Source organism: Phoca vitulina, unplaced genomic scaffold, assembly GCF_004348235.1.
Source record: "Phoca vitulina isolate PV1807 unplaced genomic scaffold, GSC_HSeal_1.0 scaffold39, whole genome shotgun sequence".
Lineage (NCBI taxonomy): Eukaryota > Metazoa > Chordata > Mammalia > Carnivora > Phocidae > Phoca > Phoca vitulina.
The window spans coordinates 17,122,845-17,148,237 of NW_022589742.1; positions in this window are offsets into that span (position 1 = coordinate 17,122,845).

Genomic DNA, 25,393 nt, shown 5'->3' on the forward strand with positions numbered 1-25,393 from the left:
ATGCCCATCAACAGATGAATAGATAAACAAATTATTGTATACATGTAAAATGGAATGTTTTTCAGTCATTAAATGGATGAAGTACTAATAAATGCTACTACTTTGATAAACCTTGAAAACATTAAGCTAAGCAAAAGAAGCCAGGCACAAAAGTTCACATTGTTTGATTCTATTCATAGTTAATACTCAGAATAGATAAACTCATAGAAATAAAACATGAGATTTATAAAATTGTTTTGGAACTAGATCAAAGTGGTTGTTGCATGAAAATGTGTTTATACTAAGTACCACTGAATTGTTCACTTTAAAATACTAATTTTATATTATGCATATTCCACCTCAATAAATATATGCTTTATTCTTCCATGTATCTTCTTTTCCAACCTCTTCCTTCTTAGGCTTTTCATTTTGTCTAGGCTAAACCATAATGTTGTCCCATGGCCTAAGATTGTAGCAGCTGTACATATTGAAACAGTCATATAATTTTTATTCTCTAGAATGTTGATATGATGTATTACAATGTTTTTGAACTTTGAAGTAGACTTGTATAACTGCATTAAATCTCTGTGAATATGGTATATACTTTTCAAGAATAAAATGTTGACTACAGTGATTTAATGTTTTGTGGAGAATTTTTGCATATAAGTACATGGGAGATATTGGTCTTTAGTTTTCATTTTTTGTATTTGTCTAGTGTCAGTATTCAGGTAATACTGGCTTCATAAAATGCGTTTGGAAGTGTTTACTCTTGTATTTGCTGGAAAAGCTGTGTAAATTTGATGTTAAGTGTTTGAAATTCTGCAGTCAAATCATCTTGCTCTTGGGGTTTCTTGTTCAAGAGATTCTAAATTAAGAAATTAGCTTCTTTATTGGTATAGTGCTATTAAAATGATCTATTGTATCTTGGTTGAGTCTGGTAGTTTGTGGTTAAGGAATTGGTCCATTTCCTCTAAGTTGTTCAAAATATGAACATAAATTTGTAATATCGTCCTTATTTTTTAATAGCTGTAGCCTTTGTAGTCATATCCTCTTTTTCAGTCTTGATATTAGTCCTTCTTTTCTTTTCTTTTCCCTATTTTGTCATATATATTTAGCTCTCTAAATTTCTCACTCAGCACTATTTTATCTGCCTCCTACATATTTAGAAATTAAATTGTTTTTCTTTTATATTCAGTGGTATGTATTTAAAATTTTTTTTGAAATTTCCTCTTAGACTCATAGAATATTTAGAAGTGCATTGTTTCATTTCCAAGTCCTTCAATATTTCCTTGATATTTTTATGTTATTGATTTCTAGTTTAATTATATGATCAGCTAACACACTGTATGGTTTTAATATTTTAAAATTTGTTGAGACCGGTTTCATTGACCAGAATATGGTCTATCTTTGTGGATGTTCCTCAGGTACTTAGAAAAAAAATATGCATTCTATTGCTGTTGTTTGGTGTGCTCTAGATATGTCAATTAGATCCTGTTGGTTGATGATTTAGTTTAGATTTTCTGTAACGTTGCAGATTTTCTGTTCAATATTTCCATCAGTTGTCTAGAGGGTTTTTTTTTAAATCCTCAACTACAAACTGTGGATTTGTCTATTTCTTCTTTCAGCTCCATCTGGGTCTGTATCATATATTTTTAAGACTCTGTTGTTTGGTGCACACATTTAGGATTATCATATCTTCCTTGTGTACTGATTTTTTTAATCATTATGTAATGTCCCTCTTTGTCTCTACTAATATTCTTTGTTCTGATATTTACTTTATCTAATATTAATATGGCTACCCATGCTTGTTTGATTACCTTCTACATGGTATATATTTTTCTTTTAACCTGCCTACAGGTTACTTTTAACCTGTTTTATGTTTGACCCGGTATATGTTTTACTTTTAACCTGCCTACAGTTTTGTTTTTTTTTTTAAGATTTTATTTATTTATTTGACAAAGAGAGACAGAGCGAGAGAGGGAACACAAGCAGGGGGGGTGGGAGAGGGAGAAGCAGGCCCCCCGCTGAGCAGGGAGCCCAATGCAGGGCTAGATCCCAGGACCCATGACCCCAGCTGAAGACAGATGCTTAACGACTGAGCCACCCAGGTGCCCCCTGCCTACAATTTTTAATTTGAAGTCATTTTCTTATTTTATTTGTTCTTTGTTTCTTTGGGTTCCCTCTTCTGTTTCCTTATTCTTATCTTCCTGAGGATTATTTTAATTTATAATTTTAAGAATTCTATTTGGATTTATTTCTGGACGTGACTGTGTAGTTTTCTTAGTGGTTGCTGCAGATATTACAATATACTTACATTATCCATCAAAGTTTATTTATAATAATGTTATACCACCTAGAGTCAAATTTGGAAACCTTACTTCCATGTAGGTCTCTTTATCTTTCTCACTTTTAAATATCATTGCCATGAGAATTGGTTAGTATATAATTTGTGTTTCAATCATTAAATAATTTCTTTCATGAGTGCTCTGTAGTTCCTAGAGTATAGATAATATTTAATATAATTTAGGAGGAAACTGAAAGTCCATGTTATGTACACATATTTATCTTCTTCCATTGTTTTTTCCTTTCTGATACTCCAAGACTTTTTTTTTTTTATCATTTCTTTCAGTTTTGAAGAACTTCTTTTACCCAATATTTATGGGTAGAGCTGCTAAATACAATTTTTTTTAGTTTGAGAATGTTTTTATTTTATCTCATTTCTAAAAGATAAATTTGCCAGATGTCAAACTTACAGTTGACAGTTCTTTCCTTTTAGCAGTTAGTAATCATTGTTCTCTTCCTCTGGCCTCCATGGATACAGAGGAGAAATATGCTGTCATTCAAATTGGCATCTGCATATTGGTAATGCCTCATTTTCTCTGGTTGCTTTCAAGACTTTGTCTTTACTTTTCAAAAGTTTAATTATGATGTTTGGTGTAGATTTGTTTGGGATTAATCTATGATTTGCTATTCTTTTGGATTAATAGGTCACTGTGATTTTCACATTTGGGAAGTTTTCATTTATTATTTCTTCAAATAGTGTTTAAGCTTCAGTCTCTTTCCTTTTCATCTGGGATTCTGATGGTATGAATATTAACTCTATTGTTATTGTCCCGCAAGTCTAAGGCTTTGTTTATTTTTTCCATTCAATATTCTCTCTGTTTTTCAGAAAGGGTTAATTTTATTTTTCTGTCTTCAAATTCAATGATTCTATCCTATTTCATCTCCATTCTATTATTGACCCCATTTAGCACATTTTTTTTATTTCAGTTATAGCATTTTTAATTCTATAATTTCCTTTTGTGTTTTGTTATAAATTCTGTTTGCTTAGATTTTCTACTTTTTCGTTTGTTGCAAGATAATTTATAATTGTTGAAGAATTTTATGATGGCCTTTAAAACACTCATCAGAAAATTGTAACATCTGTTTCCTTTTGGTATTAGCATCAGTTGATTGTCCTTCTCATTAAGTTGTGGTTTTCTTGGTTCTTAGTTGTTGAGAGATTTTCAATTATATCATAGACTTATGCCTATCATATTTGGAGACTGTAGGTCCTATTTAAATATTTTATTTTAGCATATAGTCACCCTGTTTGGGTTCAGCATGTAGGTTTTTTTCTACTTTTATGGGCTCCAATAGAGTTCAATTTTTAGAGCCTTTGTGGTGTTATTTTGGCCTGTTTGGTTTGTCTCGTTCTCCTAGACCTCCTACTGGTCCTGTTTGATGTGCCTAAGATGGGTGGAGGAGCTTTCCACAGACTATGTTGTTTGGTGTTTCTAATCGGGGATGGGATGTGGTGAGATACACTTACCAATGCCCTTCTGTTGCCCTAGTAATTCTTGGTCATCTTTGGGACAAGCAGGCATCCTGGACTGGGATACTTGCTGTGGCTGGGTGTCATTTTTATGTTTTGACTGCCATCCAAGTGTATTTAGGGAGGAAGAGGAGAGTCTTATGCCTGTGGAGACAAAGAGACTTCCAGGACCTGGTACTTTTCTGTGGCTGCATTTTTTTTTTCCATTTTTACCCACTACTGTGGTTTGCAGGGTCTGGGAGAAGAGTCTTGATCTCCTTCAGAAAAAGAGGATTCTCATATTTGGAAAATTGCTGTTGTGGGGTCCCTTTCTCTGATTCTTCCTACTAGTGGCAGTGTTTCTGGAGGAAGAGGAGAGTTTCAGGCCATCAGGACAAAGAGATCTCCCAGACTGGGCTATCTTCTGTAGCTCAGTCTCCCCTGCTGGCTCCACCTGCCTCAGATTCTCTTGGATGGAAAAGCAAAGTCTTTGGCCCAGAGTAAAAGAGTGTTTCTTTTATCTGTTTGTTTCTATTAGAGCTCCCAGTTGATAACATTTGCTGGTGGTGGCTGGTGCCTGATGCTGTCAGAGGCACTCCCATTAGATCAACTAGATAAATGAGCCTACCTCAACTGCTTTCTGTTTCTAGGTCATGGGGAGAGAAACACTATGTATAAGTTGCCTTCCTCTGTTGAGTGGATGGATGCAGTACATCCTGCTGCTGTGCTGATTCTCAGTCATGGGATTCTAAATAATCTTACCTTTTAATTGGCATTTGCAGAGTTTTATTTTGTTTGTGTCTTACACCATTTCTAGGAGTTATAGTTGTTCTCCACAGGGAAGAACAGATAAAAGTGTACCTATGACTATCTTGTTCAAAATGGAAGCACCCATTTTTTTCCTTTTTAAAAATTAGTTTCAAAGGTAGAATTTAGTGATTCATCAGTTGTATATAACACTCAGTACTCATTAGATCAAGCACCTTCCTTAATGCCAATCACCCTGTAATCCCACCCCCCCCACCCTCTGTCCCTCCAGCAACCCTCAGTTTGTATCCTATACTTAAGAGTCTCTTATGGTTCATGTCCCTCTGATTTCGTCTTATTTTTTCTTCCCTTCCCCTATGTTCATCTGTTTTGTTTCTTAAACTCCACACATGAGTGAAATTATCTGATATTTGTCTTTCTCTGACTTATTTCACTTAGCAAAATACCCTCTAGTTCCATCCATGTCATTGTAAATGACAAGGTTTCATTCTTTTTGATGGCTGAATATATATATATATTATACCATATATATATACACCACTTCTTCACTACTTCTTTATCCATTCATCTGTTGATGGATATCTGGGCTCTTTCAATATTTTGGCTATTTTGGACATTGCTGCTATAAACATTGGGGTGCATGTGTCCCTTTGAATCACTATGTTTGTATCCTTTGGATAAATACCTAGAAGTACAATTGCTGGGTCATAGCATAGCTCTATTTTTAACTTTTTGAGGAACCTCCATACTGTTTCCAGAGTGTCTTTTTTTTTTCCATTGGATATTCTTTCCTGCTTTGTCAAAGATTAGTTGACTATAGAATTGAGGGTCCATTTCTGGATTCTTGATTCTATTCCACTGATCTATGTGTCTGTTTTTGTGCCAGTACCATCCTGTCTTGATGAATACTGCTTTGTAATACAGCTTGAAGTCCAGAATTGTGATGGCTCATATAGTTTCTGTCCTTTCTTTTATTAATGTGGTTTATGACATTGATTGATTTGTAGATATTGAACCACCTTGCAGCCCAGGAATAAATTCCACTTGGTTGTGGTGGGTAATCCTTTTAATGTACTGTTGGATCCTATTAGCTAGTATCTTGGTGAGAAATTCTGCATCCATGTTCATTAGGGATATTGGTCTTTAATTCTCCTTTATGGTGGGATCTTTGGTTTTGGGATCAAGGTAATGCTGGCCACTTAGAATGAGTTTAGACATTTTCCTTCCATTTCTATTATTTGAAACACTTTCTGAAGAATAGGTATTAATTATTCTTTAAATGTTTGATAGAATTCTCCTGGGAAGCCATCTGGCCCTGAACTCTTGTTTTATGGGAGATTTTTGATTACTGATTCAATTTCTTTGCTGGTTATGGGTCTGTTCAGGATTCCTATTTCTTCCTGTTTCAGTTTTGGTAGTTTATACGTCTCTAGGAATGCATCCATTTCTTCCAGATTGTCTAATTTGCTGACATATAGTTGCTCATAATATGTTCTTATAATTGTTTGCATTTCTTTGGTATTGTTTGTGATCTCTCCTCTCTCATTTGTGATTTTATTTATTTGGGTCCTTTCTCTTTTCTTTCTGATAAGTCTGGCTAGGCTTTATCGATCTTATTAATTCTTTCAAAGAACCAGCTCCTATTTTCATTGATCTGCTCTACTGTTTTTTTTTTTTTTTCCTATATCATTGATTTCTGCTTTAGTCTTTATTATTTCTTCCTCCTGCTGGATTTAGCCTTTATTTGTTGTTCTTTTTCCAACTCCTTTAGGTATAAGGTTAGGTTGTGTGTTTGAGACTTTTCTTGCTTCTTGACATAGGCCTGTATTGCTATATGCTTCCCTCTTAGGACTGCCTTTGTTGCATCCCAAAGGTTCTGAACTATTGAGTTTTCATTTTAATTTCCTTCCATGTATTTTTTTAAATTCTTCTTAAATTCCTGGTTGACCCATTCATTCTTTAGTAGGATGCTCTTAACCTCCATGTATTTGTGTTCTTTCCAAATTTTTTCTTATGGTTGACTTCAAGTTTTAAAGCATTGTGGTCTGGAAATATGCATTGTATAATCTCAATCTTTTTGTACCAGTTGAGACCTGATTTGTGACCCAGTATGTGATCTATTATGGAGAATGTTCAAGTGCACTTGAGAAGAATGTGTATTCTGTTGCTTTAGGATAGAATGCTTTGAATATATCTGTGAAGTCCCCCTGGTCCAGTGTATCATTCAAAGCCCTTGTTTCCTTGTTGATCTTCTGCTTAGATGCTCTGTCCATTGCTGTGAGTGGGTTGTTAAAATCCCCTACTATTATTGTATTATTATCAGTAAGTTTCTTTATTTTTGTAATTAATTGGTTTATATATTTGGCTGCTCTCAAGTTAGGGGTATAAATATTTACAACTGCTAGATCTTCTTCTTGGATAGACCATTTTATTATAATATAGTGTCATTCTTCAACTCTTCTTACAGTTTTGGTTTTAAAATCTAGTTTGTCTGATATAAGAATTGTTACTCCAGCTTTCTTTTGATGTCCATTAGCATGATAAATTGTTCTCCACCCCCTCACTTTCAATCTGGAGGTGTCTTTGACTCTCAAATAAGTCTCTTGTAAACAACATAATGATGGGTCTTGTTTTTTGATACAATCTAATATCCTGCATCTTTTGATTGGAGCATTTAGTCCACTTACATTCAGATTAACCATTGAAAGTTATTAATTTAGTGCCATTGTATTTCCTGTAAATTTGCTGTTTCTGTAGATTGTCTCTGTTCCTTTCTGGTTTTCAGCTCTGTCTTCACTCAAAGGATCCCCTTTAATATTTCTTGGAGGGATGGTTTAGTGTTCACAAATGCCTTTAGTTTTTTTTTTTTTTTTAAAGATTTATTTATTTATTTATTTGAGAGAGAAAGCACAAGAGGGGGGAGTGGGAGAGGGAGAAGCAGACTCCCCGCTGAGTGGGGAGCCCGATGCGGGACTCGATCCCGGGACTCCAGGATCATGACCTGAGCTGAAGGCAGTCGCTTAACCAACTGAGCCACCCAGGCGCCCAAATGCCTTTAGTTTTTGTTTGTCCTGGAAACTCTTTATCTCTCCTTCTATTCTGAATGACAGCCTTGATGGATAAAGTATTCTTGGCTGCATATTTTTCCCATTTAGCACACTGAATATATCATGCCAGTCCTCTCTGGCCTGCAAGGTCTCTGTGGACAAGTTTGATGCCAGGTTTATGGTTTATGTTTCTACCCTTGTAGGTTAAGGACCTCTTATTCCAAGCTGCTTTCAGGATTTTCTCTTCATCTCTGAAATTTGCAAGCTTCACTATTGTATGTTGATGTGTTTACCTATTTTTATTGATTTTAAAAGGGGTTCTCTGTGCCTCCTGGACTTGAATGTCTGGTGCCTTCCCCAAATTAGGGAAGTTCTCAGGTATAATTTGTTCAAATAAATCTTCTGCCTCTCTCTCTTGGTCTTCTGGGACCCCTATTATTTGAATATTATTTTGCTTTTTGGTATTGCTGATTTCTCAAGGTCTCCCTTCATGATCCAATAGTTGTTTTTCTCTCTTTTTCTCAGCTTCCTTATTTTCCATCATTTTGTCTTCATTGTCACTGACACTTCTGCCTTGTTTATCTTAGCTGTTAGAGCCTCCATTTTTGACAGCATCTCAGTAATAACATTTTTAATTTTGGCCTGATTAGATTTTAGTTCTTTTACTTCTACAGTAAGGGATTCTCTATTGCCCTCTATGATTTTTTTCAAGCCCAGCTAGTATCTTTATAGCCATTGTTTTGAATTCTTATTCCAACATCTTAGTTATATCCATATTGATTAAATCCATGGCAGTGAGTACTGCCTACTCTTCTTTCTTTTGGGGTGAGTTTCTCCATCTCATCATTATGTCCAGAAAATAATAGAAGGAAGTGAGAGAAATGACAAAAATAACAATAAGATCACCAGAAAAATATAAACAAAACAAACCAGAAGAAAACAAAATGAAAACAAAATAAGAAAAAAATCAAACAAGAAGTAAAACAGAACAAAGCAATCAGCTTGATCCTGAGTGTAATTTGGTCTGTTTGTTAAAAGAAATTAGATCCCAAAATAGGAAAGACAAAAATATATATATATATATACATATTTTATTTTATATATATATATATCTTTTTATATATATTTATATATATATATGTATATAATAAAATACAATGAAAGGAAACCAAAACCAAAAATATATATTATATATACATAAATAAAAATTATAAGAGAATAAACAAAGAATTGAAAAAAATAAGACAGCTAAAAAATAAAACAGAAAGACTAAATAATAGTAGTAATTATAAACATGAATCCTATATACAGTTTTCCCCAAGAACCGAATTTTGCAGTCTCTGTGATTGGTAAACTTGGTGCTAGCTGTTTTTTCCTGCTGGTCTTCTGGATGAGGTGCCTGTTGAGTTGATTCTCAGGTGTCCTCGTGCTGGTGGAGATGCAACCCTCTTTCCAGGGGGCCAGACTCAGTGTAAGCAGCTCTGGATTGCACTATGTGGCGCTGTTTTGTCCCCTGAAGGCTTTCAGCACCAATGGGCAGGATGAGAGTGGCGGTGACCTGATCTCTAATACTGGAGCTGAAAGTTCGTGTCCCCCACTCTTCAGTGAGCCCTCACAGAATAGCAGTCAATTGCTCTTGTCTCCCTGGTTTTTATCCTAACTGAGTGTTCACCCAGCTTGTGACTGAGCATTTTTATCTCAGGCACACGACCCAGTTTCGAGTCTCCAAACTTTATGGACTCCTGTGGTGCAGACCTGTGCCATTTCTCCTGGGGGAGGGAATGGGTCTCACTGCACTTCTGCTTTTTGTTGGGCCCCTGCCCAGAGAGCAGTTGCGTGACCATGCAGCGGTTTACAGTTTATGGCAACACAGAGCAGATAGCCAGTGTCTAGACTCATTGTTTTCAGCCAGCTTTCTCCTCTGATACATGGGGACTCTGCCACACTCAGCCACCCCCATTCTGCACCATGGTATTTTTTGATGGACAGAAAGTTTAAAGTTTAATATATTATTTTCCTTTACAATCTGTGCTTTAAATGTCTTCTTGAAAAAAACACATTATTTTCTTGGTCCCATAAGGTTATTTTCTTATATTTATTCCTAAATATTTTATATTTTTAGTATTTGCATTTATTTCTTTACTCCATCTGGAATTAAATTTTGTGAGTGATATTAGGTATGGGTCTGCTTATATTTTTACCCAAAATTGCTTTAATAAACAAACCAAAAATTATCAGTCACTTTGTACAATGAAATGTATTTTTCATATAACTGTCCAACATTGGCATTCTTAATCAAGTTAGTTTTATTTTGCATCAGTATTATCTTTAATATGTGTCTTCCAATTTGGTCTTTTCTTTGTATGCAAATGTTTGATGGAAAAAAAAAACATTGAGGCAAGAAAAGTTTTGTGGACAAGGCTTAGAAGTAGCACAACTGACTTATATTTATTTTTTATTGGCTACAACTCAGTCACATCACTACCTATAATTTCAGGTTATTCTGAGAAATGTAGTCTACTGTGTGGCAATTGAAAAGGTTAAATGACTTTCTTGATAAGCTAAATGTGTCTGCCACTGATATAATCAGTTTTGAAACAAATCATCTGCAATTTTGGCATTATCCCACATTTTCTATATATGTGTAGGTCTGTTTTTTGCTCTCCATTATGTTTTAATAGTGAATTTGTCTATCACTTAAACAATATCACAGTGTCTCAATTGTTATAATGTTATAAAAAGTATTGAAAACAATTCTATTTGTGTTCTTTTATCTTATTGTGCCTTTTGACTGTTATTGGACTCTTACTCTTCAACATAGATATTACAATTGACTTTTTAACTTTTCTATTAAAAATTGAATGGGAACTCATATTGGGAGATCAGGTAAAAATTCATTGTATCTGCAGATCAATTTTTGGAAAATCAATATCTTTATGATACTTAATCTTTCATGAACATAATACATTTCTCCACTTTATTTATTTTTTAAAGATTTTATTTATTTGACAGAGAGAGACACAGCTAGAGAGGGAACACAAGCAGGGGTGTGGGAGAGGCAGAAGCAGGCTTCCCATGGAGCAGGGAGCCCAATACGGGGCTCAATCCCAGGACCCTGAAATCATGACCTGAGCCAAAGGCAGATGCTTAATGACTGAGCCACCAGGCACCCCTCTCCACTTATTTAGATTATCTCAAGTGTCTTTTAAAATTTATAATTTTAGTGTAGCTTTTGTATTAGTATGTTTGGGCTGCTATAAAAATATACCATATATACTGGGTAGCTTAAACAGAAATTTATTTTCTCACAGTTCTGGAAGCTGGAAGTCTGTGGTCCAGGATGCCAACATGGTTGGGTTCTGGTGAGAACTGTCTTCCTGACTTGAATATGGCTGCCTTCTTGTGTCCTCACATGGCACAGAGAGAGAAAGATCTTAAAAAGCCACTAATTCCCATGATGAGGGCCATGCTCTCATTATCTAATTTAATTCTTATTACCTTCTAAATGTTCCATTTCCAAAAAAAAAAAAAAAATCACATTGGGGGTTAGGACATCAAGATATGAATTTGGGTGGATACAAATATTCAGTCTATAATAGTATTTAATATTTTAATGCTATTATAACATGACTGTGCAAAATTGCATTTATAAATCTGTTGATATAGAAAGGCAAGTATTTTTTATTCTGACTTTGTATCTAAAACACTTCCTAAACAATATTCAAATCTAAGAATTTTGCTGTATATTGTTTTGTTTTCTGTACATTATGCTTTTATCTGAAAAAAATGACAACTGCTTTTTTCCGATTATTTTGCTTTTATTTTCCTAGATTTTTTTTGCTATTGGCTATGCTTTCTTTTTTTTTTTTTTTTTTTAAAGGTTTTCTTTTTTTTTTAAGATTTATTTATTTATTTATTTGAGAGAGAGAGAATGAGAGAGCAAGCACATGAGAGGGGGGAGGGTCAGAGGGAGAAGCAGACTCCCCGCCGAGCAGGGAGCCTGATGCAGGACTCGATCCAGGGACTCCAGGATCATGACCTGAGCCGAAGGCAGTCGCTTAACCAACTGAGCCACCCAGGCGCCCCTATGCTTTCTGATACAATGTTGAAGAGAAGTTATAATAGTTGGAGATCTTTAATCTTTCCTGATCAAGATGAAATATTTTGAAGTTCTATCAATAAGTAGATGTTTTTGGAAATCTTTTTGAACATATTCATTATCAGGTTAAAAACATTCTCTTGTTTTCTTTTAAATTATTTAGGAATTATTTTCTTTTTTCTTATACATGGGGATATTTTGTGTAAGATAATTATTCCTGGGGCGCCTGGGTGTCTCAGTTGGTTGGGTGTCTGCCTTCGGCTCAGGTCATGGTCCCAGGGTCCTGGGATTGAGCCCCACATTGGGCTCCCTGCTCAGCTGGGGGTGCCTGCTTCTCCCTCTCCCTCTGCCTCTCCCCCTGCTCGTGCTCTCTCTCTCTCTGTGTCTCTGTCTCAAATGAATGAATAAAATCTTTAAAAAAAGATAAGAATTATTCCTTAAATGATTGCCTAACAAATTGTTCCTTAAATATTTTCTAGATATTTATTTATTTTTATTATTATTATTTTTTTATTTGAGAGAGGTAGAGAGAGGGAACAAGCTGGGGGAAAGGCAGAGGGAGAGGGAGAAGCAGACTCCCCCTGAACAGGGAGCCTGATGCAGGGCTCTATCCCAGGACTCTGAGATCATAACCTGAGCCGAAGGCAGCTGCTTAACCAACTGAGCCACCCAGGCACCCTGAATGTTTACTAGATTTACTACCATTTTTTTCTCTGCAAGTGGTCCCTGCTTTTTGAAAGATTTTAAACTAGTAATTCAAAAGTTTTTAAAAAGTTTTTGAATTATAGGATATATTTTATTTGAAACAGAGTACACAAAATATATATGTACATCTCTAGAATAATTATAAAAATACATGCATATAATCCCCTCCCACTTAACAAGTAGAACTTTGGTAACACTACAAAAGTATATACGCTTTTTGAAATTTGGCAGACAATGTTAAATAGTTTTCTCAATGATTATACCAATATACATTTGCATGGCAATATATGGATTTTTTATTGCTCTACATTTTTATCAATTATTGTCATGCTTTTAAATTTAGTTGTAGTTTGTCTTTCACTTTTATATCTTTTTAAAAAGATTTTATTTAAATCCCAGTTAGTTAACATACAGTGTAATATTAGTTTCAGGTGTACATTTTAGTTCAACACTTACATACAACACTCAGTGCTCATCACAGCAAGTGCACTCCTTAATTCCCATCACCTATTTAACCCATTCCCCAACCCACCTTCTTCTCATAACCATCTCACTGTTCTCTTCAGTTAAGAATCTGTTTCTTGGTTTGCCTTTCTCTTTTATCCCCCCATGATCATTTGTTTGTTTATTAAATTCCACATGAGTGCAATCATATGGTATTTGTTTTTCTCTGACTGAATGATTTTGCTTAGCATAATACTCTCTAGCTCCATCCATGTCATTGCAAATGGCAAGACTTCATCCATTTTTATGGCTGAGTATATTCCATTGTATACCACATCTTCTTTATCCAATCACCACTCACATTTATATCTTTAATCTATCTTCAACAGGTATTTGTATATAGTGTGATTTAAATATTCAATTTCACTTTTATCTTGCATATGGATACCTAATTATCCATGTACCATTAATTGAAAAATGAATCCTTTTAACATCAGTCTGAAATTCAACCTCTACCATTTGTCCAATGTGTATACGTGTTGGGGGAGGATTCCCAATTCTGATTTTTGGTTAAATTGGTTGCTTCTACTATATTATCTCAATGTGCTAATGATGATCACTTTAAAATTAGTACTAATATGTTATGATGATATTAAAATTATATTACTGGAGACTGTTTTAACTGCTTATTGATGATATATTAATATGAAGTTTCTTTTTATATTGATTTTATATCCAGCAAATTTTCACACTGTTCATGTTATTTATAAGAGTATTATACATATCATTTTAGATTATCCTGTGAACAAATTTATTTACATTTAAGGATAGACTCCTTTTTTCCTCATATTTACATTTTGTCTTCTTTCTTTGCCTTAGTACACTGTCACTGTTTAGGACCTCATGTAAAATGTCAGATACAATTGGTCATAGCAGACAAACTTGACTTGTTCCTAACTCTAAGGAAACATTTTCAGTAACAAATCTTTAAGTATGGTGTTCAAATTTAACATACCTATCCTTTATCTGGAGTACCTGGCTGTCTCAGTAGGTAGAGTATGCAACTCTTGATTGTGGGTTGGGAGTTCCATCCCCACATTGGGCATAGACATTACTTGAAAAAAAGTTATTTCTGGTAACATACTTATCCTTTATCAAGTAAACAATGTTTGATTCTCTTCCTAGTTCATCAAAAGCATTTCTCAAATTGTTTAAAAGTATCATATATTCTTATTATTTATCTTTAATATAATATTTTATATTGATTGATTTTTTTTAATTTTATTATGTTAGTCACCATACAATACATCATTAGTTTTTGATGTAGTGATCCACGATCCATTGTTTTTGTATAACACCCAGTGCTCCATGCAGTACGTGCCCTCCTTAATACCCATCACCGGGCTAACCCCTCCCCCCATGCCCCTCCCCTCTAAAACCCTGTTTGTTTCTCAAGTCCATAGTCTATCATGGTTCATCTCTCCCTCCGATTTCCACCCCTTCATTTTTCCCTTCCTTCTCCTAATGTCCTCCATGCTATTCCTTATGTTCCACAAATAAGTGAAACCATATGATAATTGACATTCTCTGCTTGACTTATTTCACTTAGCATAATCTCCTCCAGTCCCATCCATGTTGATGTAAAAGTTGGGTATTCATCCTTTCTGATGGCTGAGTAATATTCCATTGTATATATGGACCACATCTTCTTTATCCATTCATCTGTTGAAGGGCATCTCGGCTCTTTCCACAGTTTGGCTATTGTGGACAATGCTGCTATGAACATTGGGGTGCATATGGCCCTTCTTTTCAGTACATCTGTGCCTTTGGGATAAATACCCTGGAGTGCAATTGCTGGGTCATAGGGTAGCTCTATTTTTAATTTTTTGAGGAACCTCCACACTATTTTCCAAAGTGGCTGTACCAACTTGCATTCCCACCAATGGTGTAAGAAGGTTCCCCTTTCTCCACAACCTCTCCAACATTTGTTGTTTCTTTCCCTCTCCATTTTTGCCATTCTAACTGGTATAAGGTGGTATCTCAATGTGGTTTTGATTTGAATTTCCCTGATGGCTAATGACGATGAACATTTTTTCATGTGTCTGTTAGCCATTTGCATGTCTTCTTCAGAGAAGTGTCTTTTCATATCTTCTGCCCATTTTTTGACTTGATTATCTGTTTTTTGGGTGTTGAGTTTGAGAAGTTCTTTTTTTTTTTTTAAATATTTTATTTATTTATTTGACAGAGAGAGACACAGCAAGAGAGGGAATACAAGCAGGGGGAGTGGGAGAGGGAGAAGCAGGCTTCCCGCGGAGCAGGGAGCCCAATGCGGGGCTCGATCCCAGGACCCTGGGATCATGACCCGAGCCGAAGGCAGACGCTTAACGACTGAGCCACCCAGGCGCCCCGAGAAGTTCTTTATAGATCTTGGATACCACCCCTTTATCTGTAGTGTCATTTGCAAAGACCTTCTCCCATTCTGTGGGTTGCCTCTTTGTTTTGTTGACTGTTTCCTTTGCTGTGCAGAAGCCTTTTATCTTGATGAAGTCCCAAAAGTTTATTTTTGCTTTTGTTTCACTAGCTTTTGGAGATGTATCTTGAAAGAAGTTGCTGTGGCCAGTGTCAAAGAGGTTACTGCCTATGTTCTCTTCTAGGATTTTGATGGATTCCTGTCTCACATTGAGGTCTTTCATCCATTTTGAGTTTATCTTTGTGTATGGTGTTAGAAAATGGTCAAGTTTCATTCTGTATGTGGCTATCCAATTTTCCAGGCACCATTTATTGAAGAGACTGTCTTTTTCCCATTGCATGTTTTTTCCTCCTTTGTTGAAGATTATTTGACCATAGAGTTGAGGGTCCATATCTAGGTTCTCTATTCTGTTCCACTGGTCTATATGTCTGTTTTTGTGACAGTACCATGCTGTCTTGGTGATCACTGCTTTGTAATATAGCTTGAAATCGGGCAACGTGATGCCCCCAGCTTTGTTTTTCTTTTTCAACATCTCCTTGGTGATTCGGGGTCTTTTCTGATTCCATACAAATTTTAGGATTGTTTGTTCCAGCTCTTTGAAAAATGTCATTGGAATTTTGATCGGGATGGCATTGAAGGTATAGATTGCTCTGGGTAGCATAGACATTTTAACAGTGTTTATTCTTCCGATCCATGAGCATGGAATATTTTTCCATCTTTTTGTGTCTTCTTCAATTTCTTTCATGAGTGTTTTGTAGTTCCTAGAGTATAGATCCTTTACCTCTTTGGTTAGGTTTATTCCGAGCTTTCTTATGGTTTTTGGTGCTATTGTAAATGGAATCGTTTCTCTAATTTCTCTTTCTACAGTTGCGTTGTTAGTGTATAAGAAAGCAACTGATTTCTGTGCATTGATTTTGTATCCTGCCACATTACTGAATTTCTGTATGAGTTCTAGTAATTTGGGGGTGGAGTCTTTTGGGTTTTCCACATAAAGTATCATGTCATCTGCGAAAAGGGAGAGTTTGACTTCTTCTTTGCCAATTTGAATACTTTTTATTTCTTTTTGTTGTCTGATTGCTGTTGCTAGGACTTCTAGTATTATGTTGAACAATAGTGGCGAGAGTGGGCATCCTTGACGTGTTCCTGATCTTAAGGGAAAGGCTCTCAGCTTTTCCCCATTGAGGATGATATTTGCTGTGGGTTTTTCATGGATGGATTTTATGAACTTGAGGAATGTTCCCTCTATCCCTATACTCTGAAGAGTTTTAATCAGGAAAGGATGTTGTATTTTGTCAAATGCTTTTTCTGCATCAATTGAGAGGACCATATCGTTCTTCTCCCTCCTCTTATTAATGTGTTCTATCACATTGATTAATTTGCGAATGTTGAACCACCCTTGCATCCCGGGGATAAATCCCACTTGGTCGTGGTGGATGATCCTTTTAATGTATTGTTGGATCCTATTAGCTAGGATTCTGTTGAGGATTTTGGAATCCATATTCATCAGGGATATTGGTCTGAAATTCTCCTTCTTGATGGGGTCTTTGCCTGGTTTGGGGATTAAGGTAATGCTGGCCTCATAGAATGAGTTTGGAAGTTTTTCTTCTGTTTCTATTTTTTGAACCAGCTTCAGTAGAATAGGTTTTATTTCTTCTTTGAATGTTTGGTAGAATTCCCCAGGGAATCCATCAGGCCCTGGACTCTTGTTTTTTGGGAGGTTTTGGATCACTGCTTCAATCCCGTTACTGGTTATTGGCCTATTCAGGTTGTCAATTTCTTCCTGTTTCAGTCTTGGCAGCTTATAGGTTTCCAGGAAGGCCTCCATTTCATCCAGATTGCTCAGTTTATTGGCATATAGTTGTTGATAATAATTTCTAATAATTGTTTCTATTTCCTTGGTGTCAGTCTTGATCTCTCCCCTTTCATTCATAATTTTATTAATTTGGGTCCTTTCTCTTTTCTGGCCAGTGGTTTATCGATCTTATTAATTCTTTCAAAGAACCAGCTTCTAGTTTCGTTGATCTGATCTACTGTGTTTCTGGTTTCTAATTCATTGATCTCTGCTCTAATCTTATTATTTCTCTTCTAATGTGTGGCTTAGGCATTGTTTGTTGCTTTTTCTCTAGTTCTTTAAGGTGTAGAGTTAGTTGGTGAATTCGGGATTTTTCTATTTTTTTGAGTGAGGTTTGGATGGCTATGTATTTCCCCCTTAGGACCGCCTTTGCAGTATCCCATAGGTTTTGGACCATTGTGTTTTTGTTCTCATTGATTTCCATGAATTGTTTAAGTTCTTCTTTGATTTCCTGGTTGACCCAAACATTCTTGAGCAGAGTGGTCTTAAGCTTCCAAGTGTTTGAATTTCTGCCAAATTTTTTCTTGTGGTTGAGTTCCACTTTTAGAGCATTGTGGTCTGAGAATATGCAGGGAATAATCTCAGTCTTTTGGTATCAGTTGAGACCTGATTTGTGACCCAGTGTATGGTCTATTCTGGAGAAAGTTCCATGCATGCTCGAGAAGAATGAGTATTCTGTTGTTTTAGGGTGGAATGTTCTGTATGTATCTATGAGGTCCATCTGGTCCAGTGTGTCATTCAAAGCTCTTGTTTCCTTGTTGATTTTCTGCTTAGATGATCTGTCCATTACTGAGAGTGGAGTATTGAGGTCTCCTACAATTAACATATTGTTATCGATATGACTCTTTATTTTGGTTAACAGTTGGCTTAGTAGATGGCTGTTCCCATGTTGGTGGCATAGGTATTTAAAATTGCTAGATCTTCTTGTTGGATAGACTTTAAGAATGATATAGTGTCCTTCTGTGTCTCTAATTACAGACTTTAGTTTAAAATCTAATTTGTCTGATATAAGAATTACTACCCCAGCTTTCTTTTGTGTTCCAGTGCCATGGAAGATGGAGCTCCATCCCTTCACTTTCAGTCTGGATGTATCTTTAGGTTCAAAATGAGTCTCTTGTATGCAGCATATGGATGGGTCCTATCTTTTTATCCAATCTGCAACCCTGTGCTGTATTATGGGAGCGTTTAGGCCATTCACGTTGAGAGTGATTATTGAAAGATATGAATTAATTGTCATCATGTTGCCTGTGAAGACACCGTTTTTATTGATTGTCCCTGTAAATTTCTGTTGTATATCACTCTTGAGGTCTTTCTCCTTTTATAGAACCCCCTTCATATTTCTTTCAGGGCCGGCTTAGTGGTCACATATTCTTTCAGTTTCTGCCGGTCCTGGAGGCTCTGCATCTCTCCATCCATTCTAAATGACAGCCTTGCCAGATAAAGTATTCTTGGCTGCATGTTCTTCTCATTTAGTACCCTGAATATGTCTTGCCAGGCCTTTCTGGCTTCCCAGGTCTGTGGATAGGTCTGATGTTATTTGGATGTTCCTCCCTCTGTACGTAAGGAATCTCTTCCCCCTAACTGCCCTTAAGATGGTTTCCTTGGTTCTAAGATTTGCAAGTTTTACTATTGCATGCCGGGGTGTTGGCCTGCTTCCCTTGATCTTGGGAGGGGTCCTCTCTGCCTCTAGGTTGCAAATGTTTGTTTCATCCCCCAGATTAGGGAAGTTCTCAGCTACAATTTGCTCAAATACATCTTCTAGTCCTCTCTCTCTCCACTCCCTCCGGGATTCCAATTATTCTGACATTGGAACGCTTCTTGGTGTCACTTATTTCTCTGATTCTATTTTCATGGATTCTGAGTTGTTTTTCCCTGGCCTCCTCTTTTCCCTTTTTATCTATTATATTGTCTTCCAGGTTGCTTATTCGTTCTTCTGCCTCACTTACCCTAGCTGTTAGATTATCTAGATTGGATTGGATCTCATTGATAGCATTTTTTTTTTCCTTGATAGCATTTTTAAGTTCTGCCAATTCAGCTTTCATTTCTGCCCTTAGAGACTCTATGTTGCCATTAATTGATTTCTCCATTCTAGCTATTGTCTTCACAATTGCTAGCCTGAATTTCATCTCTGACATTTTGGTTATATCTGCATCCATTTGTAAATCTGCAGCATAAGTCATAATCTCTGAGCCTTTTCTATTTGGGGAGTTCCTCCTCCTAGTCATTCTGTTGATGGGTGGTTGAGGGAATGTATAGAGTCCAAATTATTGACCAGAACCCAAGCAAGATGCACCTGTTTTCTAGGGACCTTAGGGTTGCTGGCCTCTTGTTTTCCCAGCCTGTCTTCTGCAGGAGGGGCCTGCACCGCTGTTACTCAGGCAACCCTGTTTGGGTAGAGTTGCCCTGCCCCCTGTGGTGGGGGATGGGCTCAGTGAGAATCAGTTTTGGGGGCTTTTGTTCTCTGGCGTCTTTCCCTGGTGGCTTTCTGAGTCTCTTCCATGAGTCAAAGCAGAAGAGACCATTTCCAACCCTCTGCCTCAGAGCAGAGAGATCGAAGTCTGTTCTTCAGTGAGCTCTCCCGGCCTCACTGTCTCCATTTCCGTCCATGCTGCTATAAACTGCAGCATCCTGGGTTGTGCACCCCTCTGCAGCACTCCCCTTCCTGCCTCCAGGTCGGGGCTCATCTCTGCCCTTTGTGCTTTAAAACTGCCAGCCACTCTCAGTTCACACCCACGACCCCACCACTCCGGGTTTCTGCCCTGGGGTTTGCCCTAAAGTCCTTTCCCTGCCGCTACAGGTCTGTGAGTCTGTGCCCCGTCCCCAGCAAGTGAGACTGTCTCTCACTGGCGGTGTAGGATCCCCACGGCCAGGCACCCTCCCACTGCCATTTATCCTCCAATATCTGCACGCAGAATCGGCTCCCCGCTTCGAACCTCGAATCCAACCGCCTGCGATATTCTGTTTGTAGAGATCCAGATCTTCTTACATCTCAGGCTGATTTCGTGGGTGCTCAGCTGATATTCTTTTTTTAAGGATTTATTTATTTATTTTAGAGAGGGAGAGAGTACACCCCTGAGTGGGGGGAGGGGCAGGAGAGACTCTTCAAGCAGACTCCCCACTGAGTGTGGGGCCTGACCGATGGGTTCAATCTCAAGACCTATGAGATCATGACCTGAGCTGAAACCAAGAGTTGGATGCTTAAGTGATTGAGCCAGCCAGATGCCCCTATTGACTGATTTTCTAATATTAAACCAAAATTACATTTATGATGGAAACCTAACTTTGGTCTCTTGTATGCATTGCTAAATTTATTTTGCTTATATTTTGGCTTAAGATAGTTTATCTACTGGTATGTCAAGATATGAGATTGGCTTGAATTTTTTCCTATCTTGTAATGTCTTTGATAAGTTTTAGTATTAATATTATATTAGCTTATAAATAAGTTAGCAATTAGTCCCTATGTCTCTATTCTGTATGAAAATTTCTCTAGGACTATAATTAGGTGTTTCCTAAATATTTTGTGGAATTCATCGTTGAAGACAATTCAGTCTGAAGTTTTGACTACTGCTCTATCCTTCAATTATTTAGGGATTATTCATATTTCATATTTCTTCATTAGTTTGTTTTGATTATTTTTCTAAACATTCTTCTTTCTATGAAAATTTCAAATATATTATCATGAAGCTCTTTATAATGCCTTCATATCATGTTTTAGAAAAATAATTATAAAGCATTTCAAACCTACACAAATGTGTAGAACAGTATGATGAACTCCATACTGCTGCTACTCAGTCTAAGATTATCAATATTTTGCCAACTCATTGACCTTATTTTTCTTTTATTTTCTTGCTTTTCTTCTTTTTTTGTTTGCTTTGATGAAGAATTTTGTGAAAAATTTCTGACATCATTTCATTCCTCTATATTTTATTAAGGATCTCTAAAAATATAAAATTTTATTTATATAGTCTTTGTTTCCTTCATGACACCTAATAATTTAACAATTATTTCTTCGTTTTATATAACACCCAGGTCATAATCTAATTTACACAATATTCTCAAAATAGTACTTTCAAATTTGACTGTTTGAAATAAGATTCAAATTAGCTATAAAATGTACTCACTGGTGTCTTTTGTGTCTTATTTAATCAAAAGCAGCCTCTACTTTATATCATTGGCTAGTTTAAGAAAGAACAGTGGTTCTGTAGAATAATTAACATTCTGGATACGTTTGGTTACTTCTTTATCATGTTGTTTAACTTGTATCTCTATCCCTTCTATTTTCTATAAATTGTATGTAAGTGCTAAGGCTTGATTAGATTCAAATAGTGTTTGGTATTATCCTATTTGGTATGAGATCTTCCAGGCTTATATTGAATATTATTTGCTCTAAAACTGGAAGAGTTCTAAGAGTCCTTGGTCCTTGTTTCTTTTAGTGGGAAATTGTACTTAAAGATAATAATTATTTGTGGGCCAGGGATGCTTATTGTGAGTGTGTATGTATAAAGTAAATATTATATATGCACTATGATTATTATATATATGTATAGTGTTATGTAATAGAGTAATATTTATAATTAAGTTATAATTATAGAGCTATAGTTATAGTGTTATGGTTATAGTTACATAGTTATAATTACTGAGTTACATTATTACAAATATAGTTGGAATTACAGTTACATTTAGAGTACTATAGTAATACTGCTATATAGTGTTAGATTAATATACTGCTGTAGTTATAGTGTTATGTTTTAGTTACAGTTTTGCAGTTTAGTTTAATGTTATAATTGTAGAGTTACCATTATTAATTTGTAATGAAAGCCATTTAATTATATTGATAATCATAAATTTAGTTTTATAGTTATAAAATTATAACACTATTATAGCACTAAGATTACAGTATAGTGCTATGATTATGTTTACAGTGATAAAGTTATGGTTACAGTATTACTTTTATAGTTACAGTGATAAGTGATAGTGTTATAGAGTTATAATTATGGTGGCAATGATATAGATAGAGTGTTAGCACTGTAGTTATACTGTTAGTATTATAATCATTCTGGGCCTGTTATAGTGGAGGTATTACAGTTATAATTATAGTTTTATAATGCTGTAGTTACAGTATTATGGTCAGAATTAAATTGTTATATTGTTATAACTATTGTGATATAGTTATAGAATTTAGTTACAGCTGGATAATAAAAGTTATAGAATCATAGTTACTGTTAAAAGTTTAGAGTTTTAGGGGCGCCTGGGTGGCTCAGTCATTAGCGTCTGCCTTCAGCTCAGGTCATGATCCCGGGGTCCTGGGATCGAGCCCTGTATCAGGCTCCCTGCTCAGTGGGAAGCCTGCTTCTCCCATCTCCCACTCCCCCTGCTTGTGTTCCCACTCTTGCTATCTCTCTCCATCAAAAAAATAAAAAAAATCTTAAAAAAGAACTTTAGAGTTTTAGTTTTATAATCATAGTTATTAATAATTTAAGATTTGTTGTTACCATTACAGAGTTATAATGTTGTGTTAGGGAAATGTTTATAGTCATAGTTATCATCCTATAGTTATAAGTGCAGTGGTAGTGTTATAGATATAATGCTATAGATATAGTTATAGTGTTATTAATATAGTTATAATGTTAGTGTTATAGTGATAGTATTATAGTGTTATAGTTGAGACTATAGTGGTATAGTTGTACTACTGTAGTTATAATTACAGTTTTATGGTTATAGTGGTAGTCTGATGGTTTTAATGATGGTAATTTGATTATAGTTACAATGTTATGGTTATAGTTATATTGTTACAGTCATTGTTAGTGTTATATAATTTAATATTATAGTTATGGGGCTATGGTTATAATGTAATTGTTATAAAGTTTAATTATAGAGTTATTATAGAGTTATGTTTTTATTTATAATTTTTAGTTATAATGATGTATCATAATTATAATTATATAGTTATACTATTATAATACTGTTATATTTATACTGTTGTAATTATATAGTTATACTGTTATTGTTTCAGTCTTATTATTGTAGTGATTGTAGTTTTGTTATTGCTATAATGTTATGGTTATAGTTATATTGTTATACTATTAGTGTTATGTTTTAATATTATAGTGCTATAGTGAGAGTGTTATAAAATTGTAGTTATAAAATTATGCTGTTAGTTATAATGTTATGAAGTTATAGTTATAGGGCTATAGTTATATTAGGGTACTAAATCAGAGCTATATTGCTGTCATATATTTACCATGCTATAGTTTTAGATATAGTACTGTTGTACTTATAATGCTACAATTTGATAATGCTATCATTATTATAACAGTGATATTATTATAATTACAGTGCTATAATTACTTTTACAATGTTAGAAGTATAATGGTTACTGTTATAGTTATAGGGCTAATGTAATAGTTATAGAGCTATTGTTATAATTATCATGCTGTGGTTATAGTGATAGTATTATAGTTGTAGTTATAATGTGAACTTTATTTATTTATTTTTTTTTTAAAGATTTTATTTATTTATTTGACAGAGAGAGACACAGCGAGAGAGGGAACACAAGCAGGGGGAGTGGGAGAGGGAGAAGCAGGCTTCCCGCTGAGCAGACAGCCCGATGCGGGGCTCGATCCCAGGACCCCGGGATCATGACCTGAGCCGAAGGCAGACGCTTAACGACTGAGCCACCCAGGCGCCCCATGTGAACTTTAATTATAGCACTATTATGTAACTTTAGCATTGTAAGTATAGAACTGTATAACTCTATAACACTAAAACTATGTGCTAATGTTATATATGTACTATGTTACAGATTATTGAAAAAATGGTAGTGTTATACTGATGTTATTTTTTTTGGTCCACGATCTACTTATAGAGTTATAGATATATTTTATAATAGCAATGATAATTCTATAATAATAGTTATAGTGATAAGGTAATAGTCATACAGATATAATTATGGATATGGTGCTATTGATATATATTGTTAATGTAATAAAGGTTGGGGTTACAGCTAAATCATGGTATTATACTAATAATCATACATATTGTATTATATTTATAGTGTTATAAGAGGCATAATAGTTATAGTATTATAGTTTTGGTGTTAACAATGTTGTGAGTGTGATAGTAATATATTATTGATAGTATTATGCAATGGTGATAGAGATAAGGGTGTAAGTTTAGTCTTTTGGTCATAGCAATAGAGTAATAGTTATAGAACCAAAGTTATAGTGTCATAGTTTCAGCTATAAGTCATTGTTTTAGTATAGTACTATAGTTATTGCTATAGAGTTATATTTATTCTTATCAAGTTATAGAGCTATATTTATTTTATTCTTACAGCACTATAGCTACAGTGTAGGGTTGTGGTTGAAATAGATATAGTACTTTAATTATATTTATAGTGATAAGGTAATAATTGTTGTTATAGTTACCACTATCAATATAGTGTTAGTATTATACCTATGGTTATAGTGTTATATTTAGAAAGTGTTATTTTTTTTATATTTCAGTTACAGAATACTTATAGATATTTTTATAGTTACATGGTTAATGATATAGTGTTTTAAAGTTTTAGTTGTAGAGGTATGGTTAAAGTGTTATAAATTAGAGTTATAATTGTATGACATTCATCATAATTATAGTAACAGCACTATATTTGTAGTGATGGGGTTATAGTGTTATATTGCTAGCATATAGTTCTAGTTCTATAGTTATAGTTAGAGTGTTAGTATTATAGTGTTAATGATATAGTGTTAATATTATAGTTTAGTATTACATTGCAATAGTAATAGATATAAATATAGTGATACAGTATCACTGATATAGTTCTAGTGTTATAATGATAGAATAATAGTTATAGTGATATAATTATAGCATTATAGTGATTATATTATAGTTATAGTTGTAGTGTTATAAGGTTGTTAGTTTAAATTATGCTTATTGCTATAGAATCATAGGTCTAATTATGGTGTATTTGTTCTAAGTATTTAGTTTCCATTCTAGTTATGGAATCATAGGTGTAGTTATACTTTTATGGTTAATGTTGTTACAGTCATTTTATAGTGTTATAATATTATAGTTTTAATAATACAGATATAGATATAGTTGTTACAGTTCTACAGTTATAGTGTTATATCTATAGTTATATTTATGGTATTTGTGATATAGTTTGTATTTTAGTTATAATTTTATGGTTATAGTAATAGTGATTTGATTTTTTTATATAATGTTAGGGTTATAG